Here is a 6,355-nt window from a genome sequence, read left to right as displayed (position 1 = left end):
AGGTAGAATTTTGGGTCCCACTTTATATTAAGTGTCCCTAATACCTGTGTACTTACATAGTAACTAGATGTGTACATAGTATGTAACCACAGTGTAAGTACACATTGGTACATAGTATCTACAGCTGTAATATTTCTGTAACTACACACATGTAGCAACCCACTGAATGGTTTGTGTAAGTACAAATGTGTAACAGGACATATATAACTACATTGTGTAACAACAATATGTATAAGAGTAATTGGAACAATGGGATCCGGGGGGTGGAGATGGGTAGGTTTAGGGGTGGAACATCTTGTAACATGTAACACTTCATCCCTAATATAAAGTGTAATACTTTCTTTACCAAAAAGTGCTGTTAGTCCTGTTACACATTTGTACTTTCATTACCTAAAAGTGTTGTTAGCAATGTCCTGTTACACATTTGTATTTAAACATACCATTCGGAGGGTTGTTACATGTGTGTAGTTACACAAACATTACAGCTGTAGATACTATATACCAATGTGTAATTACACTGTGGTTACATACTATGTACACATCTAGTTACTATGTAAGTACACAGATATTAGGGACACAATATAAAGTGGGACCGAAATTTTCAGTAACATTTCATATGACAACCCATATGACTTTTCATACTACAGATATAATAACTTTAATGTTGATTAATCATTAATGAGGATTCAAAAATAAACACCAACCTCTTTGTTCTTCAGTCTCTTCGTGTTCCATTCTGCAGGATTCTGGATCACTCATGTTCTCAGAGTTCAGCTCTGCTTCACTTCTAGGCTGATGGGAATATCCCAGCATTTATTGTTGATCTGCTGTGTGGGAGGAGCTTCAGTGAAGGTGAGTTGCTGTGGGAGGAGCTTCAGTGAAGTTGAGTTGCTGTGGGAGGAGCTTCACTGAAGGTGAGTTGTTGTGGGAGGAGCTTCGGAGAAGGTGAGTTGCTGTGGGAGGAGCTTCAGTGAAGGTGAGTTGTTGTGGGAGGAGCTTCAGTGGAGGTAAGTTGCTGTGGGAGGAGCTTCAGTGAAGGTGAGTTGTTGTGGGAGGAGCTTCAAGCTGTGTGGCAGGAATAGCAGATCTGCTAAAATCCAAAATAATCAGTTAATGAATTGTTTTCATTATTTCACACATTTTAAGCATTCAATGTTTTGTGTTCACATTTTCGAAGATGGATAGATATAAGTAAAAGTTCACATTCTATGAGTTTCTGATTTATTTGCGAGTCGATCTAATATAAACCATAACCTTTTCATTCGTTTATCTATCATAAGAACACATATATAAATAAAATAAATCAAATATAAGAATTATATGAATAAAACAAGAACAAACTGATTCAGAAGTAATTGTACAGATGTGAAAGCAACAAAAACACTTCAATTATAGTTGAACTGTAGTTGGTTTCAGTCTGTTTACAGCAATGTAATGAGCTTTAAGTGGCAGTTTACAGCTGATCTGAAGACATCAGTGTCATGAATGAAGGTGAAAACAGGAACTATTAACAAGAAATCAGCACTTCTGACAAGCTTTACATGATTGTCAGCAGAGATTTCACTGTATTCACACTTTATTTCATTGTTTAGAAACAGCATTTGAAACTACTCTATACTTTATTATTATTTCTAACAATATGAGACAAAAATATGAGTCAAAACAAATACAAACACACTCAAAACAAATGAGCATGGTCACAGTATTTTTCTGCCTATATATATATATATATATATATCAGGTAATTAACCCTAACAAGGGCAAGACCATAAACAAACATCAGAAAAATAATTTAGTGCTATTTTCCATCCTATTGGGACTCAAATAATACAATTTCATGATTTTATTTTATTTTTTCCAAAACTTGACTCTTATTTTTCAGGATACGTCGCCCCTTTGTGGGAATAAATACACAAACAAACAGAATACTTGTTACAATATTTTAAACTATCGTAAAACATTTTTCCGCATAACGTACAGCTTTTACAACACAGAGGAAGATGCCGCATTATTAACAACAGTGTGCATTTACTCTTCAGTTGTAGCATCATTAGATATAAGCACGTTGATGCATCAGCTAAAGAGTTATTATAGACAATAAAAAGGAACATTTTCTCATTTACGTGTCATACGCACATGTACTTACAAAATATCAAACTTACCTTTGATATCATTCTTATTCATATTTATATAAGTGTCGTTAATTTACATGTCATTAATGTAATGTATTAAATCAACTATTCTATTTAAAATGGTGTAATTTAACAACCAATGGCAGCCAGAAAGGTAAATTTATTCTATTAATATTTACATATTAGCTACACATCCAAACTGAATGATTTCACAATCAAAAATTAAAATGTAGGGCAGAGGGTTTATGGAGGCAGAAAAGTCACAGTTATCTGACCATTCTCTGAAATCAATCTAACAACTAAATCCATCCACGACGGCCAAAAAGTTAGTTTGATCTTCTTCATGTCCGGTCACGATGCTGATTCAACAACATAAATACCTTCTGCGCCCTCTAGTGTCTTGAAAGAAAACTACACAACTGAAAATGCCTCCTACAACAACATAATGCATCTCTTGAACCCGAGCTTTACCCGTTTTAATAACAATCTCTCACTGAATAAGAAAGATTTTATAAAATATACTGAATCAGAGATCGCTCGAGTTACATCGATCCGATAATGAGCCACGTTAGCCGTTATTTGAAATCCATACATGTTAATATAGTGAATTATGAATCAAATTTGACACTTAAAACATGCAATACTGCTTTGTGTGTGCTCTTTATTTGAAGATGGTTTATGGTCATTGTTTCTGTAAAACTGTAACATGTTAATGCAATGTACTGTATGTAGTTATCAGAAAATCAAACTATTTAGATTAGAGATGCATATAATGGTGCTGTAGGTCAGTTATTTACATTAGAGTTTGTTTTTGTATTATGTTTTATACGTATTGTGTGAGAAACAACATTATTGTGTTTCTACTGAGGATGTTTTATAGGCTTTCATCATATATCCCGACTCAGATAAAGTGAGATGATCTGCTGATGATCCTGAATGTCTTGTTGAATGAGTGTTGATTGAGGCTCATCAATATTAACAGCTGCTGAAAACACTCTGTATTTCATGACAATAGCTCCTGTTCTCACCTCATGTATTAAGCTGATGTCTTCAGATCTCCTGTAAATCGCCACTTTAAGCTCGTTTGGCATCAACATTATGGTTGCCACCTTTAACGAGGCAAAATAATAAAAGAAAATTAAAAAAAAAAAATTTTGTGTAAACGGCTTGTAACTGATTATTTCAACACATGACAACTTGAGAGCTCAACCATAAACCACGAGAAAAAATGTAAACTTTTATTATTTTACATTTGATTCTTTTATTTGTTTCTAAAGAACTCTTCTGTATATGTTGGTGTGCCTTAATCAGATTCTGAACCAGTAATCACATTTTTTACTTATTTAGAACTTATGATTCAAATTATTGTGTAATTATTTGTTCTATTTTTATTTAAATAATTTCACACTTTTACACTTTACATAATATTTATTAACGATAAATCAATTAATTGTAATACATGTATTTATCTGTCTAATAATGCCTACAAATATAATAGTTAGCTCTGACGATTTGTATTATATTAAGAGATTATCTAAAGTAAAAACAATACTAACAAAAACCTATAGGCCTATACTTTTAAAAGCACGGATGTGTTTGTTACGACATACTCCAAGCGTGAGGAAATGAAACGCTTCTCTGCAAACTGTGCAGTTCGCCTGTATATTTACATCTCAGTTTATGCTTTCAGTTGTTTTCTTACCATTATTTATACTTGGAATAATTTATATTACATTATTATTTTCTGTTGTCTATAACTACAAAAACAAACTCGGTACCTCAGTGATGTATTTTTGATTTTGGCAGATCAGCTCCTCCCACTCTGGAATTCATCATCAGTGAAGCTCCTCCCACTCTGGATTTCATCATCAGTGAAGCTCCTCCCACTCTGGAATTCATCATCAGTAAAGCTCCTCCCACTCTGGAATTCATCATCAGTGAGGCTCCTCCCACTCTCGAATTCATCATACGTGAAGCTCCTCCCACTGGAATTTATCATCAGTGAGGCTCCTCCCACTCTGGAATTCATCATAAGTGAAGCTCCTCCCACTGCAGTTCAGCAATAAATGCTGGAATATCTCCTCCTCCCACTGCAGTTCAGCAATAAATGCTGGAAGATTCCCATCAGTTCACAAGTGAAGACGAGCATCAGAGCATCAGGAAGAGCTGAGATCTGATCAAAGACTGAGTTTATTAAAGAGGACAGAGAGAAGATGAGAGATCCAGAGCCCTGCAGAATCAAACACACTGAAGATACTGAAGAACTAACAGGTTGGTGTTTATTCTTCATTTCTCATTCATTCATGTTATAAAGATTTAAGCACTTCATCAGATTTAGATAAACAGTTAAACTATGAAATGGGTACAAGATGTTCTTTTTTTATATATAGCTTATATTTTATATCTGGTTTACAATTCTTTGCAAACAAATCACATTTTTTATTACATTTCTCAATATAGTTTACAACATTGTGATTTTTTTTCAGTTATAAAGCGTAAACACCTAAATGTATCAAGTAATGACTTAAAGGGTTAGTTCACCCAAAAATGAAAAGTAGGCTGTGTTTTACTCACCCCCGATGCATCCTAGGTGTATATGACTTTCTTCTTTCAGACGAATCCAGTCGGAGTTATATTAAAAATTGTCTTTGATCTTTCAAGCTGTTTAATGGCACTCAGCGGGTGTTGCATGCATCAGTCCAAAAGAAGTTAAATAAAAAGCGCCCACCCATAAAAAAGTGTCTCACACGGCTCCGGGGAGTGAACAAAGGCCTCCTGTAGCGAATCGATGCGTTTTTGTAAGAAAAATAACCATATTCAAAATGTAATAATCATTTTAATGCTTTTTATTTCACTTCTTTTGGACTGAAGCACTGCAACACCCGTTGAGTGCCATTAAACAGCTTGAAAGATCAAAGACAATTTTTAATATAACTCCGACTGGATTCGTCTGAAAGAAGAAAGTCATATACACCTAGGATGCCTCGGGGGTGAGTAAAACACAGCCTAATTTTAATTTTTGGGTGAACTAACCCTTTAAGCAAAATTAGATTTATAGTTAAGGATAAATGTGCATTTCTCATAAATTATAAAAGTTATTTATAGTTATGGAGATTATTCTTCTCACAGTAACTTTGGTAACCGGGTTAATGAATGTGATCAGCACTGCATGGTTTGTGTAAAAACTGAGACAATGGATCAATTTCTTGTCTTTCCATTATGCTGTAAAAAGAGCCCAGGTGATGTCACTTCCTGTGTCACAATTAAAAAACAAAACATGCTGTTTTTTAAAGGGGGGAAATCATTTCATAAGTAGCTGTGTAATTAAGTACTTTGATCTGCTGAGATATGGAGTGAAGATGCGAGTTCGAGAGTTTAGAGGTGTGTCCTTTCCCACAGTCTCCATCCAAATGACCTCCTGTTCCTCAACAAGGTGTGAACTCCCCAAGCCTCTGATCCTAGTCAATGCTCAGTCCAGTTGTTAGCTCAATGTTTGTCTTTGTCTGAGCAGCCACATCAAGTCAAGTCACCTTTATTTACACAATGAAGTACTTAGGGAAATGCTGTGAAAGGCTGAGGGTGATTCTGTGGCCAGATCAGCCTGTAAAACTGAATGTCTCCCATTCATTCAGCATTATTTCAATGCCAGCTATTTAGGGCTACATGATTTGGGTAAAAAATCCAATTGTGATTTTTCTGTTTACAATTGCGATTTGCTATTTAAAATGTGATAAAAAAAAAAATATATAATATATATATTAAATTAATTAATTATACATACATACATACATACATACATAAAGTCACGAGACCTATTACTCTCTATCCAATCACATTGATGGATAAAAATACAATTAAAATAAGCATGTAACGACCACAAACGGAGGAAATTAGCGGAGTAAAAGTACCGATACGTCACTTAAAATGTACTCAAGTAAAAGTAAAATACACAATTTTTAAACTACTCAAAAAAGTACAATTACTGATAAAAACTACTTCATTACTGTAACGTGAGTATTTGTCATTCGTTACTTCACACCCCTGATCGTTTGACAGCACTAATTGAAAGGCATCTAAGTAATTGTAATATTTTATTGTAGTTGTCTACTTTGTTACATCATGGCTCACTTTTATGTCCTTTCCAGGGCTTAAAGTTCTCCGGCACCGTGCCGGATTTCCGGCGTGCAGCGTTTGGCTGCGAAAAAAAAAAAAAAAAATCCTAC

At 34.5% G+C, this 6,355-nt stretch overlaps 1 pseudogene; it reads left to right on the top strand.

Annotated features, from left to right (window-relative positions):
* Positions 1 to 4,240: 4,240 nt before the first annotated feature.
* The window catches only part of LOC107743057 (gastrula zinc finger protein XlCGF57.1-like), a 5,669-nt pseudogene continuing 3,554 nt past the window's right edge, over positions 4,241 to 6,355 (top strand).

This window comes from Sinocyclocheilus rhinocerous, unplaced genomic scaffold (genome assembly GCF_001515625.1).
Source record: "Sinocyclocheilus rhinocerous isolate Xijiao unplaced genomic scaffold, SAMN03320098_v1.1 scaffold4483, whole genome shotgun sequence".
Classification (NCBI taxonomy): domain Eukaryota; kingdom Metazoa; phylum Chordata; class Actinopteri; order Cypriniformes; family Cyprinidae; genus Sinocyclocheilus; species Sinocyclocheilus rhinocerous.
This window is presented reverse-complemented; position numbering and strand designations above follow the sequence as displayed.